The sequence below is a fragment of the Gopherus evgoodei genome, chromosome 1 (assembly GCF_007399415.2).
Source record: "Gopherus evgoodei ecotype Sinaloan lineage chromosome 1, rGopEvg1_v1.p, whole genome shotgun sequence".
NCBI lineage: Eukaryota > Metazoa > Chordata > Testudines > Testudinidae > Gopherus > Gopherus evgoodei.
The window spans coordinates 102,225,884-102,246,154 of NC_044322.1; positions in this window are offsets into that span (position 1 = coordinate 102,225,884).

A 20,271-nucleotide genomic window follows, 5' to 3' on the forward strand; every position below is an offset into this window, starting at 1 on the left:
ATGAGCTGTGTCCATGACTCACCAGTGACAATTTTTGGCTCAATCCTCTCCATCTATATCATCTTAAGGGGGAGTAAAGCTCGCAATAATGGATCAGAAAGCTTATTACAGTTGTAAGCGGGGATATGGTCCCACTATTGTGGGGAACTTTCCTGGCTTCTGCGCTACCCCGGTGAAGTGGGCTAGCGAAAGGATCTGAGTCCTCGCTCCCACTTCCTTTACCCAGAGGCCTCCCTGCCCTTGAGGACTCCCCTTCCACTCTCCTGTCTGGCAGAGTCCTCGTAACCCCAACAAGGCTGGACCCAGGATTCCTGGGGGGCTCAACCCCAACCCTGCTGTGGTCACCCAGGACAGGGGCTAGGGTGTCCCCACTCCGGGGTACTCTCTTTGCACTGCACACCTCCCGGACCCACTGATTACATCATACAATTTAAAGCAAATACAAGTTATTTAATTAACAATTAATTTTAAAAAAAGAATAAGGAAAAATGGAAAAGGTTAAAGGAAAACACATCACCCCGCTCTGTGGCAGGGAACATTACAAACAGTGTCTCTGGACATCAAGGCATTTTGCAGTCTGTTCCTTGTAGGTCCCAGGCCTCCTTCTCTGGCCCTGGCTGTGCTGCAGGGACGCTGCGGGTTGGACGCTTGCTTTGACGGTGGCCACACACTGTCAGACTCTGGGTGGCAGGGATCCTTCTCCCCAGCGTCACCCCCGCTCTGTCAGGGTTATGATCCCTCTCCAAGTCTGGCCTGCAGAGCCTCTTGGCTGAGGTGTCTCCCTGTGCTGGGCCCACTGCCCAGGGTCCCCCTCCCTCTCCCCAGCTGCTCACCGCACCCAGCTCCAGAATGCTCCAGCCCCAGCTCCACACTGCCTCAGCACGGCTGCTGCTGCTGCTCTGCCTTCAGCTCCCTGGGCTGCTTCTCTGGCCTCTCTGGCTCCAGTTGCTACAGCTCTGCTCCCAGGGCAGGTCTGCTCTGCAGGCTGCTTCTGTGACTCTCTCTCAGCTCTCACCTGCTTCCTGGGCTGCTTGTCTTGCCTTTCTGGCTCTGGTTGCTGCAGCTCCCCTCCCAGGGCAGGTCTCTCTCTCTGGGCTGTGCTCTGGCTTTTTGGGCTGCAGCTCTGCTCCCAGCAGCTTAGCTTGGGTCCCTGCTCTCACCTTAGCTTGGCCCCACTCTGTCTGACCCAGGCAATTTCAGCTCACAGGGAGGATGGGACCCACCCTGGCCTTCTGTCTCTTTGATTAGCCTGCCCACCCTGTCAATCAAGCTGATCTGGAGCATTGGCCTCTCACCATTGTCCCTGGGGACTGTCAGTCTCAGGGTCCTGATTTGCCATCGATCCCTCCACTTTTAGTGCTGGGACCTAGCAACCAACCCCCCCCTTCTGAATGTTAGTAAGGGGATAACAGTGCCCTTACACATTGTTCCTGTGTAGTTATAACTGTACTGGATAGTCTTCTTGAATTTATAAGACAATGGGCCGGGCCAGGGCTTCCAGAAATGTAAACTGATGTACTACCATTGAAGTCAGTGAAGCCATTGAAGTATGAGGATCTGAGCCAGTGTTTATTTCTCTCTGTGAGCAACAGAAAAATGAGGCAAATCAAGTGTCTTGGATCTTTAGTATTAGTTTTTACACAGTGAGACACCAAGGAAAAGAGAAAATATGGTTGTTCTGTAGTAAAATGAGAACTGTTTGTCACTGGAGTTTGATATTTGATTTTTTAAAAGTAATTAGTGTTACCCTAATATGATAGGTATACCTAATAAGATCTCAACACTTAAATAGCAACTCTTGTTTATGCTCTTGGCTGTGATGGAAAAAAACAATCAATTCTCAATTTGTGTCTTTGAAACAAAAACTACTGTTACTCAAATTTTGGGAAATACACGTGCAGTGTTGGTGCTCAGAATATTTGAATGGCAAGAAATCAGGGTATCGGCTCCCCTTTCTATACCTCTGGAAATAAACATGCACAACTATGTTTTTAAAATAATTTTTAGTGTCGCTAAAGTAATGGTGACATTTTTATTTTAGTTACTTGGTTCTCCTAGTAGCACTGTTGGAAGTAATGGACAAACAATTTAATTTGAGTTGCAGAAAAGAAAGAATAAAAAAAGATAGTGCTGCGTAATTATCCAAATATAATTAAAGAACACAGTAGAGGCATAGGTTGCAAGTGGCTAATAGTTACATGGTTAAGAGAAAGTAAACACTTCTAACAAGACTTCAAATATTAAGGGATGCATATGAAATTCTTATGCAACAAAAGATAGCAAAAGAATGATTTAATAAAAGGAAACAAATAGCAACATGTAAGTTACTTATTCCATGTTTTATATTAATAAAGACTTTCTATGATGCCACTATCCTGCATTTTACAAACAGTGGGAACAGTGGAGTTTAGCCACTGGGCTGCAATAGTGACCCTGGCAATAATCAGTCAGAAGGACAAAAGGGGATCAACTTTGTTGAATGCTCATTTTTATCTACCTCTCTAAGAACAGCAATCGACACATTGACCAATGGTGGAAAATCCTAAAATCAAACTCAGTGTCTCAAAATCCAGACTTCAGAGCAATACCCTCTACAATATGTGTTTATAAGTACCATCTGCTGAGCTACACTGCCAAAATATGGCCATTCCAAAGCTTCTCATTATTACCTTTTATATCACCTTTGGAGTGTTAAATAAGACCCATGGAAAGGGCATATGTATTGCAAGCCAGTTCCCAACCCACTGTCTATCTACTGTAAATGTCCTACTTTCAAAATATATGAGCTTTCTATCTCAGGTACTTATATGGCCCCCCATTGCCACAGTAGATTACCACATTATCACAACTTGGATTGTATATATCCTCACAAAACCCCTGTCAGATAGGAACATACTGTTTATCCCCATCTTACAGATGGGAAACTGAATCACAGAGAAACCTATGGGACTTGACCAAAGACACCCAGGTGTCTGTGGCAGAGTGGTGAATTCTAACCAAATCTCCCTAGTCCCCAACTAGTACCAGACCACTGGACCATACATCTTCCTTGAGAAAACAGAAAAGATGAGTTATTTTGAGATATCTTACATGTGGAGCATTCTAGCAAACCTTAATTCTTAATGGACTCTCTGTCTCTTTTGTCATTGCTTGTGTTTTCCAGAAGAGAATGACAAGTTTTGCATGTAATATAGAAACAGAAAATGTGACTTTTTCCTACCATTATGAAAAGATTTTTAATATCAAATTATCACTGCTATTTAACAGATTTTAATTGGACACATAAGGCAATTTTCATTGGTGGAAACATAATGCTTAACTAAATCTCATAAAAACAAGTGTGGGGGAGAGTGTATGGAAACACCATTAGAACAACCCTCTCCAATATTTGGAAAATGGTGGCTAATTTACAAAGAGCATTGAAAAGGGATGAACATTTCTATTGGAGCTATATTTCCTGAAATTAGATGTACATTTGTAAATGATTTGCCCAGGTCTACCATTCACATGTAGTAAAATACATTTTAAATTGTGGCCTTTACACAAATTACACTTTGATATTCATATTTGGAATATATTACATCTGATTGTATATTTCACTGAGGCTGGCTGGGTCCCTTATTTCACTAGAGAGAATACAATGTAGTCAACATAAAGTATTCTCTGTTATGTGCTACAGCTGAATGGTCTGTCTCTTTAGTTGGCTTTGACTCATATTGATCCTGTTCTGAAGAAATGGCTTAGAGTAAATCAACAGTGGGGTAGAATCTGACACTCATGTACACTCAACATTTATTATTCTTTTAGATACTGTGCAAGAACTGAGTGTTTGGGTGGAACAAAAGGATTGGTGAGCCTAACGGTCCAAATATTTATATTGTGTGATTGGAGAATTGGAAAACATCCCTCATTGTTGCAGATCAGATTAGTGCCATGACTCTAATATATGAGAAACATGTAGGGTTCTAACAGATACAGTAAATATAGTTTGGTGTGGGTTTTTGAGGATACTGTAAGAACCAGATAATGGGCAAAATATATGTCATTTATTATTAATATACTTACTGCACAAGTTATGCAGGCTGGGTTTTCAAAGGTGCCTAAGGGAGTTATATGGGAGCCAGGGCACATAATTCCCTTACGTTCCTTTGAAAGTCATAATCTCAATCTTTTACTAGGGTGGTTGAGTGTCATGTAAGAACTGAAGAACCTGTAATAAGCATTCATGCAAATTTCTTTTCAATTTTCTAAAATGACATTCAGTTTATAACTAGTTCTGAATTAATATCATCATAGATTTGTTGCTATAATTTCATTTTTGTATACAGCTACACTCTTAATAAATTGGCTGTGAGACATTTTAACCCAAAGAGAAAGAAATAGATGATATCAAGCCAGACTATACATGCCTATCTCAATTTATGAGAGTTTTCATCACTTTCAGAGCCCTTGAGATGGGACTGATTTAATCCTCTAACTAAGGGAATTGGTTATGGCACCTAATGATTCAGGCATATAAAGAATGTTTGTGATGGAAATTATTTAAAATATATGTGGTCACCAATTAGCCTCTTCCTCCATGTGTTGAAGATCTGGGCAAAACCTGTTCTTTAGAATCCTGGAATTCTAGAAACCTCTCGTTGATGTCAGTGAGAGTTTTGCTAGAGCAAAAAATACAGGATTGGGTCTTTTTAATGAAAATGGGATTTTTCTTTATGTCCCACCTCTCAAAATTGCTTTGGAAACGAGAACATGCTCATATGAGTAAAGGCTTGAAAAGAACTGAACCTTGACATCCTTTGTAGTGGTACTTATTCTTATTTATTATTTGTATTATTGTAATGCCCAGAAGTCCCAGTCATGGAGCCTCTTTGTACTAGCTGCTGCACAAACACAGAACAAAATGACAGCCTCTTCTCCAAAGACCTAACAGTCTGAGTACCCACGCAGGCTGGCCATCCTCATTCTTTTGAGATGTATACATCACTAGAGGTGTCTTTTCAGCTACCTGTGTTTTTCTTTTATATAAATCATGTGGCAATGAGAGACTTACTTAAATACTGCATTTGGTGCAAAAGCAAACAACAGATATTGTATTGAGAATCCACATATAATATTCACAAATAATTATACAGTATATATATCAGTGAATAGAAAGAAAAGTTACTGAGTAGCCTGGGTGCATTGTCCAACTTTAATGGTACTTCGAGTACCTAAGGTTAAGTGGGGGGAAAAAAAACCCTGAGTTGCTATTTATAATATTGGAGGTTTGGTCAGCAGAAAAACAAGAAAGCCTTTGAAAAATCACAAATAATACCTATTTCAATGGTGCCATTTATAGCATCTATATGAATCTAAATAAATAAAATTAGTGAGACAATGCTGTAGCTACACTATGGTAATGTATAGTATTTGAGGTTATTATTGCAAACTCTTCTAGTTTGTGTTTAAGCTTATTTTATATGAGACTACTTTGGGAAGCAGTGCTCTTCAGCTGAATATCAAAAGAAACATGAAGATTTAATAAGAACATAAGAATGGCCATAGTGGGCCAGACCAAGGGTCCATCCAGTGCCAGGTGCTCCAGAGGGAGTGAGCACTAGAGGCAATGATCAAGTGATATCTCTCCTGCCATCCATCTCCACCCTCTGACAAATATAGTTTAGGGACACCATTCCTTACCCATTCTGGCTAATAGCCATTAATGGACTTAACCTCCATTAATGTATCTAGTTCTCTTTTAAATCCTATTATAGTCCTAGCCTTCACAGCCTCCTCAGGCAAGGAGTTCCACAGATTGCCTGTTTGCTGTGTGAAGAACTTTCTTTTATTTGTTTTAAACCTGTTGCCCATTAATTTCATTTGGTGGCCCCTAGTTCTTATATTATGGGGACAAGTAAATAACTTCCTCATTCACTTTTTCCACATCACTCATGATTTTATATACCTCTACCATATCCCGCATTAGTCTCTTCTTTTCCAAACTGAAAAGTCTTAGCCTCTTTAATCTCTCCTAATATGGGACACATTCCAAATCCCTAATCATTTTAGTTGCCTTTCTCTGAACCTTTTCTAATGCCAGTATAATGCAGAATGTCAGCTGAGCATTCAGCTCTATAATGGCTTTTAAATTTGTGTGCAAGGCTACATGTTTATCATACTGTTGATAATTTTTTTGCAGATGATAAAGTATCTTTAATGAGTGGATATTAGGTTTAGGTTTTTTTTAAATACATACATATATACACATATATAGTTAAGATAGAGAAAAAGAAACTTGACAGTGGGCAGAAACTCATAGGGATATATCAGACAATCCAATGCACAAAATGTTGATGATGAGTAGTAACATAGGATACAGCCAATTGAGTCAGGAGGACAATAAAGAAATGAAATGATAAAGCAAAGCAGCATGAACAATGACTGTATACATTGTCCAACATCAAACAACTCTTTCATTTTGTAAGCAAGAAAGAGTGTTAGTTTTTGTAACCTTGCTTTAGTTGATGTATGCACTGTTGATGACAGCACTGTTTTCAAGTGCTCCATATATGAGTTAACATTCTTAATTTCTTCAAGAAAAGAATTTGACTTTAGTAGAGCTGTGAATGGGGTAATATGTTACCAGTATGGTTAAGAAAGGAAACAGTATAAGGAACTTTCTCAACAAAATGATTGATATAGATAGATCTGTTTGGAAATAACTGAATAAAGGCCCTCCTAATGTTGATAAAAGTGAATGTATAACGAATAATGAGAAAAATGTTGGGTGGAAGATGAATTGAATGGGTTATTTTATTTCATTACCATCTACCATTGATGAAAAGCTGGAGAGAAGAAGGAAACTGAGCCACCCACCAAAAGGTTAGACATGCCTGCCTTGCAGTTAAGTATGGACCATGAATTAATTGATACCACCTAGAAAACTAAAGTGAACTCTTTTCCCAAGTATGTAAGAGCGTTGACTCCCTTTTATTATTGAACCAGACAACTTATGAATGGCTGTCCAACTGGGAACAAATATGCCATGGGGATGAAAATGTAGGGTTATGAGAGTGGGAGCCACATTGGCCCAGAGGATGTAGCAGCAAGGTCAGCCTTGAGTACCTTCCCCCGCCCCCATCTTTATCCTTCTGGAGTCAGTATTTTAGGCTACAGGCTTGAGAGGGCATAAGAGAACTGAATAGCATGACATTATTTTCAGTATGGTTTTAGAACAGCAAAACTCCAAAGATATTGCTAATGTGGAAATTTCTCTCCCCGCTTATTCAGTTAACTATAAGACTGGAAATGAAATTTGTTCATTGATGTATTTTCAAACAACATTATGTGATGGATAAAAACATCTTCAAGTTATTGTTTATAATATTGTTCTAAACAATCTGAAGTTAAGTTGCTTGTCAATATGACTTTTTTGTTAGGAAATTTTATGCATTTGGTATATTGAATCAATGGGTTCAATTTAAAATTGATCTACAACTTGCAAAATTCAGCATTGGAAAAAGATGGGGTTTGGATGTACATAAGAATATATTGCCACATAGAGTAGATGAATTTTGGCATCATACATCATATTCTGAATGGGTAATGCTGCATTATAATGTAGTTGCTCCCTACTGGTACTTGGTTTATCAATCTTTCTTGAGTCATATTTAGAAATAATGGAAGGGCTTGAACTTTTGGGTGTGCATCACCATAGCTTGCTGGTTTAATTGATGATCTGGATTGATTTTTTTTTTTATTTCAGAGAAAGGTATCCTTTGTAATTGTACTATTAATTCTTCTTTGAGACTACTTCTGGAATTCTGGGACAACCCACAAAGATTTTTTTGGCCTTTATATGGCAGTATTCATAGGATTACTTTGACTAGAGAGAAGATTGTTGTGGGTCTGGTGCTTACAGAAGGTTTTATGTACGCATTGGACAAAGATAGGTTCAAGAGTCAAGGAACTGTTGTAAAGTATGTCAGTCACTAAAAATGAGCTAGTAATATGCAACTATTACCATAATACTAGGTCAAAGTAATAGGTTCCTGGCAGGACTAGAAAGATCTCACATAATCTATAAAATAGGTGTCTAGTTTTGTTTGTTTGAAATGACTTGGATGCAGTGATTTCAAATTTAATTTTTTTTTTTAGCTAAAAACATGAGAGAATTAAAAACGTGTGAGAGGTTGCTAAGCAATCAATAATGTAACAACATTGATTAATGCAGTACAACATTAACACCCCTCTTCATATTCATGCAAAATTAAAAATGGAGAAAATCTTCAATGTGAAAGAAAAGAGAATAATTACAAAGAAAAAATGAAAGTGAAGTATAGTTTATAGAGTAATTCCAGAACTTGGAATCAAGATTTTTTAACCTGTGAATTAGGACAATTTCAGATCTCAATTTCTGTTAAAGTAATACTTGATAATACTCTCTCTTTTTCTTCCTCATCAATCTATGTTGCATTTTCTACCTCCCATCCTAATTATTCTTTCTCCTCTTTCAAGAAGCACCATTGAACTGAATGGGGTTATTCGTTTTTGCATCTCATATCTCAAAGCTAAAGACAGTTTGCAGACAGGGGTATACTTAGTAACTTGCTCTTTTGGTAACATCTTCTTTTAAGGGGAAAAAAAAGTTCTTGTGGTTTGCTGCCCTTGGGGCAAAAAGGAGTTATATCATCTCGTATCTGAAAAAGACCAGGATATAATTTAACATCACATTTTACAGTACAAATAGTACTGCAAAATGAAATCTATGGCACATTAAATCCAACATAATGTAAAAGGGGAACTAAAAGATTTTCCAAAGTGGCAGCAGAACTTCACTTTCAGGAAACAACTTCTAATGTAGATGTAGTTTACACATTTAAGTGAAACAGAATGTCAGTTTCCCTTTCAGAAGTGTAACTCCTAAAATGACCTCTGAAAAAAATCAAATTGTAGATGCATAGTCAATGTCCAAAGTGAAGCAAATAGTGGGCATCGGGCAATAACAGCATAATTACTGATAGCATATGAACTACCTATTTCTGCTTCTTCATAAGTAAAATATGAGAAAGCAGAAGTCTGGTATTTCAGCAAGAAAGTTAGGTCCAGATTCTGCTCCACACCATTGGCCCTGTTGATTTAAATAGGATTCTTAGAGGAGTAAGTTAGTATTCAGTGTAAAGGTGGCAGAATCAGGCCTTGTGAAATGTAGACTCTTTACAGGCCCAGAAATGCACAATTCTTGGTGGATAGTTCTCCTCAAAGTGCTCTGATGTAATAACTAGAATATAGTTATTAATGCAGTCCACTGGAATTTCTAGGGCTAGTGACAATTCAACAGGCCAAATAATAAAAACAAAAACAAACAAACACAAAACAAATAAAGAAAATATTCAGATTTTTTTTTATTGCAAATAAATCATCAAGTTCAGTTTGTTATGATTTGCCATGATCATTATTTGTAGTTTATATAAACAGAACATATGGTAAAACCAAATAGTCCACATGCAAACCACACGCTGAAAGTTAGTTGTCCAAACTACTGAAAGAATACAAATAGCACATACATTCAAAGAAAAGAAGGACTGGTTGGTGAGCAATTCGTGAACCAAAAGAAAGGGGCTAAATTAGTCACAAGTATTCTTTGTAACAAATATTTCGGTAGGAGAGGAAACAACTGAACTAGATTTAAGATGGAGCTTGACAAGTTAATGAATGGGATTAGAGGACAAAGTTCCTGCGGTAGCAGGGAAATGGACTCAATGACCCAGGAAGTCCTTCTAGTCCTATCTCCCTAACCAGCTTTAACGGTCAAGCAGCTGTTCTTTTGGGGCTCAAAACCAGAATGCTAGTGGTCTGGCCAATTGCTCTAACAAATAAATGTTTTGTAGCCAAATAGACATATATACACCTGGATATTTAAAGACCTCAAACTATGACTGCTCCCCTTAGTTGTGATGATGATTTTCAATAGGAATAATGCAAGGTAAGGTATTATTCAGGGTAGGTAAGGCGGGCAGAATTGAGGACCTTTGGTAAGATTTGAAAACCAATGCAGGTCTTCAAGGAGATTGTAGGTAGGGCAGTTCTTAATACCATGCTAGGCTATCCCCTATTGAGTTTGAATGTAAAGAGATCAGGAGCAGTGTGTAAAGAATATACCACTGTCAAGATATGTAGGAAATCCAGAGAAAGACAAAGAGGTCTATGTGTGTATATGTATATAGAAATAATTTTTAAAATGCCCTGCTTGAAGTGCTCTCCTTGGCCACACTATAGCAGACCTTAAGGTGGCCATCCTGCAGCAAAAAAACTTCAGGACCAGACTTCAAAGAGAAACTGCTGAGCTTCAGTTCATCTGCAAATTTGACACCATCAGCTCAGGATTGAACAAAGACTGTGAATGGCTTGCCAATTACAGAACCAGTTTCTCCTCTCTTGGTTTTCACACCTCAACTGCTAGAACAGGGCCTCATCCCCCCTGATTGAACTGACCTCGTTATCTCTAGCTTGCTTGCTAGCACACATATATATACCTGCCCCTGGATATTTCCATTACATGCATCTGAGGAAGTGGGTATTCACCCACGAAAGCTCATGCTCCAAAACGTCTGTTAGTCTATAAGGTGCCACAGGATTCTTTGCTGCTTCAAGGTAGAAGAGGAACTTTGTCACTATATATATATATATATATAAATATATATATATTAGGGCTGTCAATTAATCACAGTTAATTCACACGATTGACTAAAAAAAATCATGATTAAAAAAATTAATTGTGATTAAGTACACTGTTAAACAATGGAATGCCAATTGGAATTTATTAAATATTTTTGATATATTTCTACATTTTCAAATATTTTGATTTCTATTACAATATGGAATACAAAGTGTACAGTGCTCACTTTATATTGTTATTTTTATTACAAATATTTGTGCTGTAAAATGATAAAAGAAATAGTAGTTTTCAATTCACCTCATGCAAGTACTGTGGTGCAATTCCTTTATCATGAAAGTGCAACCTGCAAATATAGATTTTTTTGTTGTTACATTGCTGCTCTCAAAAACAAAACAATGTAAAACTTTAGAGCCTACCAGTCCACTCAGTCCTACTTCTTGTTCAGCCAATCGCACAGACAAACAAGTTTGTTTACATTTACAGGAGATGCTGCTGCCTGCTTCTTATTTACAATGTTGCCTGAAAGTGAGAACAGATGTTCGCATGGCACTGTTGTAGCCGGTGTTGCAAAGTATTTATGTGCCAGATGCGCTAAACATTCGTATGCCCCTTCATGTTTTGGCCGCTATTCCAGAGGACATGCTTCCATGCTGATGATGCTCATTAAAAAATTATGTCTTAATTAACTTTGTGACTGACCTCCTTGGGGGAGAACTGTATGTCTTCAGCTCTGTTTTACCCACATTCTGCCATATATTTCATGTTATAGCAGTCTCAGATGATGACCCAGTTAATGTTGGTTTTAAGAATACTTTCACTGCAGATTTGACAAAATGCAAAGAAGATACCAATGTGAGTTTTCTAAAAATAGAACTGGACCCAAGGTTTAAGAATCAGAAGTGCCTTCCAAAATCTGAGAGGGACAAGGTGTGGAGCATGCTTTCAGAAGTCTTAAAAGAGCAATGTTCAGATGCAGAACCTACAGAACCTGAAAAAGAAAATCAACCTTCTGCTGGTGGCATATGAATCTGTTGATGAAAATGAACATATGTCGGTCTGTTCTGCTTTGGATCATTATCAAGCAGAACCCATCATCAGCATGCAAGCATGTGCCCTGGAATGGTGGTTGAAGATGAAGGGACATATGCATCTTTAGCACATCTGGCATGTAAATATCTTGTGATGTGGGCTACAATAGTGCCATGCAAATACCTGTTCTCACTTTCAGGTGACATTGTAAAGAAACGGGCAGCATTATCTTCTGCAAATTGTAAACAAGTTTGTTTGTCTGAGCGATTGGCTGAAGTAGAACTCAGTGGACTTGTAGGCTCTAAAATTTTACATTGTGTTATTTTTCAATGCAGTTAGTTTTTGTACATAAGTCTACATTTTTAAAGTAAACTTTCACAATAAAGAGATTGCAGTACAGTACTTGTATGAGATGAATTGAAAAAGACTACATCTTTTGTTTTTTACAGTGTAAATATTTGTAATAAAAATACATATAAAGTGAGCACTATATACTTTGTATTCTGTATTGCAATTGAAATCAATATATTTGAAAATGTGGAAAACAACCAAAATGTTTAAATAAATGGTGTTCCATTATTGATTAACAATGAGATTAATCGTGATTCATTTTTTGAATTGTGTGATTAATCACAATTAATTTTTTTAATTGCTTGACAGTCCTAATATATATATTAGGCCTTTCATAAAGTGGAAAATGGTTATTAGTTAAGTATAATTTATAATTTATAACATATATATTGTGAGAGGGCAAGGCCAGATGGCTAAGGAAAAGTAGTGGGAAATGGATATATTAGCCTCAGGTTAAACAAATCCCTGGTACCAGGATAAGTAAATGGCAGCGGCTCCAGGTCAATTAAGACACCTGGGGCCAATTAAGATCTTTCCAGAAGGCAGTAGAGATTGCTAGGTTGATTGGGCCACCTGAAGCCAATCAGGTCTGGCTGAAACTAGTTAAAAGCCTCCCAGTTAGTCAGGTGGGTGCACACGCTAGGAGAAGTTGTGCTGTTGGACAGACTAAGCTGTACACACCATATCAGGCACAAGGAAGGAGGCCCTGAGGTAAAGGTGAAGTGGAGCTTGAGGAAGCAGGTGCTGCTGTGGGGAAGTAGCCCAAGGAATTGTACGTGTCCTGTTCCTAAAAGGTCAGCTACAATAGCTGATACTATTAGGGTTCCTGGGCTGGAGTCTGGAGTAGAGGGCAGGCCTGGGCTTCCCCCCTTTCCCCTCCTGATTAATCACTGAGACTGGGAGACAACAGAGACTGTGCAAGGGAGGACAGCTTCTCCTCACCTCTCTCGCTGGCTTATGATGAGAATGGCTCAGTAGACTGTGACCCTTCTTTCTAGAGAATAAGGTTAAGTGGAGGGTCACGATGAGCCTCTGAGACTAGTGAAATCCATCAGGAAACGCAGGACCCATGAAGACCAGGACAGAGCTTATAATATTTATACTTATACTTGTCTCATAACCATTCTCCCCTTTATTAAAGGCCTAATCTAATGGGACTACTTACATGAGTAAATTTACTTGTGCTTAAATCTTTGTGGGATCAGGCACTTAAATATTTGTGCAAAATTATAAGCCCTTGTAAAAGAGAGAATCAATTTCTTCTGCTTGAATGAACAACATTAAAGCTTTTATCACATTTGAACCTAAAGTGTGGCGTTTACATTTCAGCATGAAAGAGAGAGAGTTACAAAGGAAGTAATGACCAAAAAAAATGTGTTGGGATGAACTGTCCTAATTTTCATTTTCTTTTTCTTTTATCTCACCCAAATGTGTACAACAAAAGTTATACAAAGTCTGTTCTAATAAAGACAAAAATCCATAGTTTTAATGATAGAATCTAATGCACTGAACCATATATCAGAGGCATGAATGACATCATCTTTTAGGTTTCTATTTAAAGCTAGAATCTGCACCCCTTATTTATGTTAAAGTAGTATTTATAGTAATCCCATTGTATCAATCGACAGGCTGACTGCTACTCAGCAGAAGCATAAGTAAAGGTTGCAGACTAATAATTGTTTTTTGTCAGAACAAAATTATTAAATATTTTCTGATAGTAAGATCTTGAATATTATTCTCCATAGTTATTCAGATTTAAACTGTATTCTGTTTTACCCCCCCTTTTTATACCTTACTCAATAAATAATGTATAGCAGAATACCACTTAAGCACCACAATAAATGATTGAGAAATAACTAGTTATTTGTTGCACTAAATCTTTTTGTCAAAGACTCAGTTGTTATTTTTAAATTAAAAATAATGTCCTTAGGTTTGGTAGATTTAAAGTTGTGATAACATAATTTGAAGGGTTCTCATCCATTGGTTACTAAATTTCCAATCCTAATTCAAAGACCTGAAGTATTTTAATAACTCTTTCCAAAAGCTAATATGATATGTTCTGATTTAATTTAATTTATGAGGTCTATAAGCTACATATCACTGCAGTTAGGAATTTTAATCAATGTACAATTGATGATTGCATGGGTCACTAGAAGAAATTATATTTACTTAACAGTAGCTGCTCTAACTTTCTAATGTAGTCCCCTTGTCAATTTCACCTGTTATATATGAAATTGGTGAGGAACTGTTTTAGAGAGTTGGCTGTATAATGGAAAAATAAGGAAGGCCATAGTCTGACGTTTTGTGTTTACTATCCACATCTATTGATCCTCCTCAGATCTGAATTGTGACTCAGACACTGTATGGTGCTTTTATGCAGAAATGCATGGGCATGCATCAACATATAGATAGTTTAGCTTTTGCCATCTATTTCATGATCTCCAAGGGAACACAGACAATGTTTCTTTTTTGGTGAAAGTGCTAATCCAAATGCATAATCTACACTGGTTATTCTGTATACATGAGGTAAATGAGATGGAAAAGTGAATGCCTATACATGATGCTAACTCAGAAAGCAAAGGGCCCTGCTAAATTTGTTTCCAAAACTAAAGATGTTGCTGCTGAGAATACTCATTGGAATCCTCTTTCTTAACCCACCATGCTGTATCATTTGATTATGTATTTTGCTTTTAAGAACAAATGTGAGTATACCTACCTTACATGATTATAGAATATTAAAATGTGTATGATTTAGTCTGATTATTCTTATGTATAGCCATTATGCACTTGACTCTTTCCACCATTACATGTGGGTGGAGGGGATCAAATGCAGTTGGAGGCAGGTGGGGACAGTACTTTTCCTATTCTTGGTGGATTGTGAAAGCTCCTTTGTCCTCACTCAGAGCAGACACTGTTCCATTGCCCTGAATTGTGTACCAGTCATGAAAAGGGATGCAAAGCAAAAGAGAAGCCAGTTTTCATGGCACAGTCCCTTCTTGGATAGACAGATACCCTGGGGAATACTGGCCAAGGTTGTTAATGGTCTAATCAGCATTAACTATCAGTCTATGCCTCCATCCTCATCTCAGTATGCCCAGTTAAAGCAACCCATTGCCATATGGTTTCTGAGAAAGTCATGCTGTTAGATGTAAGGGAGTTCAGGTAATACTGTGGGTAGCAGCTTCTCTGCTTAGAGCCAGACTTGCTATAGGGATAGGCTATAGGCCCATGCCTAGGATCCCAGCTCCGAGTCATGATAACACATCAGAATTTCAGATTTTGTTTAAAAAACAGTAAGTTTTTAGCCTTCGTGATTGTGAAAAAAACCTTGAAAATGTATCCTGAATATAACCAGTGCAGTGATGCCTGCCTGTGTCTGCAGAGAGAGAGAGACAGAGACAGTCAATATCTCTGAGAGAGGGAACTGCTCCACGCATCTCACTGGATTAATAAGCCCTAGCCCCACGGCTGGTGGGCCCTGCCCACACTACTCTAGTAGAGGACTTTGTGTGTGGCAGGAGGAAAGAAATGCAAGAGGCACAGCCCACTCACTCAAGCAGATGTCCCCCAGCTTTTGGGGAAAGGTGTCGCCCCCACTGCTGCATCATGGCAGAGGAGCCCCTGCAGTCACTTTGGGGCAGAAGGGAGTCCCATGCTGCTGACATTTCCTCTCTGGGAGGTGAATGGGGATACTGCTACAGCCATTACAAGAGGGGTGGGGTCACAGTAAGGTATGGAGAGAGGTTATGGAGTGGAACCCCAGGCAGCCCCTTGTTGTGCTGTGCCTAGAGACTTGGATTGCTTTAATCCAGCCCTGACTCTGCTGGGTTATTGTTTTGTTTCTCTAGGTCTGTTGGTTCAGTGCCTAAAATGCCTGCATCCTCAGTTAACCCAATCATCCTCCTTTCTGATGGGAGCATCAGGTGGAAACTCAGAATGGCAAAACTTGCAAAAACTCCTGGGTGCTCTGTCCTCCACAACATGTGTTACCATGATTGTTTACAGTGTTCTGGAGTACAGCACTGTTAACTCTGGCTTTATAATTAAGGACTGTATTGTACTCTGGCCTAGGAAAGTCCATGAAGTTCAGCTTGTGGAGTTTCTGAATGATGCTTTCTTCAGGTGGAATTGCAGAGGAAGTGTGGTACATTGTCCTGGTTATTCCCGAGACTTATGAGAAAAAGGAAACATTGCCTCTGCAGGACAGCTGCCTTTTTGTGGTGCTACATAAAACTACCCTTCTACTTCGTAGATTGACAGGGAGCTGTGTTGCTCTGGGGTTTTATTTATTTCTGGGCAATGTATTCCTCTTTGTGGTGCTGCACTGTGGTGGAACAGGAGAAATGTGAACATTATATATCCCCTGCAACATTAATTTTCCTGTGAGATTGCTGGAAATCAAGCTGTGGAGGGCTCTACCTATCCTCCCCTTGTTAGCCCCTAGCACTCCCATTCTTTCCCAGAGCTATGAAGACTGAACTACATGCAGTGGGGACAATCTCCTGAGAAAGAGAGGGGACAGCAGAGGCACCGCTCGGTCACTGCCCTGTTTATAACAGCTGTTTCCCACTCATGTAGGAGGAATGGGGGGAGCATGGAATCTAAATTTTGCAAAGGTTGTGAGATTTATCTTCAGTGGAGAATCCTGTGAACTAACATGTAAAGGGAGAGGAGAGATATTATAAAAGAATTAAGTGGAGAAAACAAATATAAAGCTAGTGTTAAAGCGGAGATACTCCCACTGTGCAGGCAAGTACACTGACAATAACCCACAGATGTACAGCACATGAGTATATAAAGCTGTGACTGTCAGAAGTGTGAATAGAGTCCTTAGTATGTTCACTGCATAGCGAGCATACCCATCAGTTCTACTGAAATAAATATCTACAACTAAAATCCTATACATTTAAGTTAACATTTCTGTAACACAGCAGAGGTAACAAGGTGTGCTCGCTAGGGTTTAAGTGACTAAAGTTTCTAGAGATGTGGAAATAAATCATGGGAGCTTTGAGTGTGTAAGTCATTCTTTTTCATCTTGGGAGCAGATAGAGATGATGGCAGAATGCACAGTTTACACTTCGGTTGTCTACTGTACATTCACTTTCTTAACACAGAAATTGTCTGATCAGATCAGACCAATAGTCCACATCTCTGAGAGTGTTAGCCTGTCTCTGATAGTAATCAAATATATGGCTCTGATTTGTCAGTACCAGATGATTCAAAGGAAGCTGCAAAACACCCTGCAATGGAAATCATGGAATAATATGTCCTTGGAGAAAGCTTCTTCCTAACTCCCATAAGGTTGGCTTATGGCTTGAAGGTGTGACATTTTCAAAAGCACCTAAATGACTTAGGCTCCCAACTTCCTAAGACACTTTGGACAATGGGACTTAGATTCCTAAATCACTCAAGCACTTTCAAAAATTGTACCTTATGTCTCTCACACACTCGTATGCTTAGAACCTAACTATAGGTGTTCTCAGCCATATAAATGGCAGCCATATAAATTGTAGGATTCTTTTCAATTAATTTTCTGTTGCCAATTTATGGAATGGGCATACTGACAACCATCCTCTGTTTGTTGTGTTTGGTTTGGGTTGGTTTTTTTTTGGTGCTGCTGTAATTTGTGTGCCATTATAGACCCTGTAGGTAAACCTGTATCAGCTGCCAATTAATTATTTGACCAATAATTTGTAGGATATTAAGTCATCTTTGATACATATGCCCCAGATTGTGGCAGTGCTCTTTTCTCATATGTCTTTTTTTGTGATAAAATCCAAAAACACAGAATAAAATCAGAGAGGCCAGAGGTCTGGTGACAATTTCAGAAGCCCTGGAAGTGGCTAAATAAGAAGAGTTTATCTATCTTTCCTATCTACTCTAACTGTCTGCTGCCATCACCATAGAGCTGCAGTGCTTTCCACATAAAATCAGTAACAAAAGCCAAATTCCGAGTGAGTTTCATGTAATTTTTGTCATATCTCCATTTTCAGGATGCAAAATCTGTTTGAGATTTGTTTTGGGGTTCTTTTTAGATTATTAGAATCATTTTGTTGTGTGGTTGATTTGTGTTGGGGTATTTATATTGTTCTGACTGGTTGGTTATGGATTTTTTTTTGGTGGGGAAGGGGTATGAGTGGTATGAGTGTCATTCTTATGGTGGAAAATAATGGAGTTGGAGTCATGGGAGTCACACTATTGTGAGGTTGCATAATAATGTGAGTCATGAACACTGTCCACTGGTGATGCTTTTAGGGGCATCCATGGAGCCATCCCCCATTCACTGCTGATGACCAGTCAAATGATTGAAAATGTATGTTTGGATGAAGATAATTCTAATCCCTCCTGCCCCCAGAATCTGCAATCTCTCTCACCAACAGTCCTATTTCTTGTTAAAATTGAATTACAGCTAAAATGAATTTTAAAATGGAAAAAAAATCAATCAGATAAACACTTAAAAATCAAATGCCATCAAAACAGAAATAGATTACTAGTTTGTTTTGGGAAAAATGTGTTAACCTATAAAATCACCAATAGTGCTGTTGGTGTGAGAGCAACAGCAAGGATGCCAGTATTGGAATGATATATAATCTCACTACCCAGTGGCCAGTGTCACAGTGCAATACTTTACAAAATGGAAATACATTTACTGCTGGGAGCTCTGTAGGCTCAATGAGTTCATCCCACACGATGCACTGAAAATCACCCCACTACATGTAACTCTTTCCTAAAGCACAGTCATAAAATGAAGCAACCCAAATCAAAAGGCAATAATTTATTTGCACTTAATGATATTCATATTTCACATAATTTGTTTGATAATCAGGCCATCAACAGAAAACACTGACAAGAGACATTGCTTTCTGAAATATTTCATCATTAAATCATAGTGGGCCCTTACAATCATTGCAACTGTTTTTTTCTTCATTATTCAATAGCACTTTCAATCCCCCTGTGTGTGACTTCCATTATTACAGATCATTTTTCCTTAGGATGTGTGATTTAATTTTAATGCTGGAATCTAAATCAAAATCCTTTCCTACTTAGTGGCTCTCTGGTGTAATAAAAGAGAGTGAGGCTTAGCCCTCTGCTTTTGTGCTCAGGCACATTTTGCCATGTATTTGAAATATGATAAAATCAATAGGAGCATGAGGACAGTGAAAAGTGGGAAGAAAGTTTCCCCATGTGCAGCCAGCAGAATAATTAAAGTTTTCTCCTGCTATGGAACTGTTGGAAGCAAATAACTCATTAATTCAGTTTCTATCATTATTTAGCCCCGTTTGTTCTCTTATTGATATAATTACACCATTAAAAGACTTTTGCTTTGAATTATCTATGTCTAAAGTCAAAATAGTCTAGGTTTTGTATAACCTTTGTTCTTTAGTAATTCCACAAAGATGTCTCTGAATTGTTCTCATTTTGGCTCCCTCCTTACTAGTATCTATGGGATTGCAGCATCAATGAAAGCTTTCCTCTTGCTGGCATATAGCCAAAGCAAGCCATGATCTAATACTGCAAATTATTTTCTCTTTTCCACTGGGGAGCCTGTGTGTTAAAACCAGCTTCCTTGCCTACCTCTAGGAGATCTAGGCACAGACAGATGTAGCCACTTTGATTGCACTGCAGCCAGTCTCTCAAGCCTGCACAGTCAATGCATCAGTATGCAAGTGTGAAAGAGAGTCAGCATAATTCTTTCTCACTCCGTTTTTAAATCAGTGCTTAATCAACCGCTTACCAAAAATGTTTCTACCTGTGCAGAATTTTTATGTTCAAATACAAAGGTGAAGATATGGAAGATTGTGTCCGTACAAGACACATCTATATCTGAGGACTATCTGGAAGTTCTGAAAAGACTGTGTCAGTATTTGACACAGAACAGTCAGCAGACATATGCATTTTAATGCCTGATGAAAATATTAGTGTTTGATCACCCACACCTGTTTCTGACATGCAACAATGTGAATTGATTGGTTCAACGAGACAGATAGATATATGAAAGGAGTATGTTCTGTTCCTTTGAAGACAGTTCAGTAGAAAAATATCACTTCAATAGACACTGAGAACACTGAACTTCTAGAAATGGAAGTGATCCTAAAATGTCTGAAACGGGGACTTTGTGCCCACAAAATTGTTACTCTGACTGTGTTATTCAGTAGGCCAAATAAAGAAAATTTGTTACTATACCTGGCCCGTTAAGAGGACAGAAATAATATGTACTGGAAACACAAGGC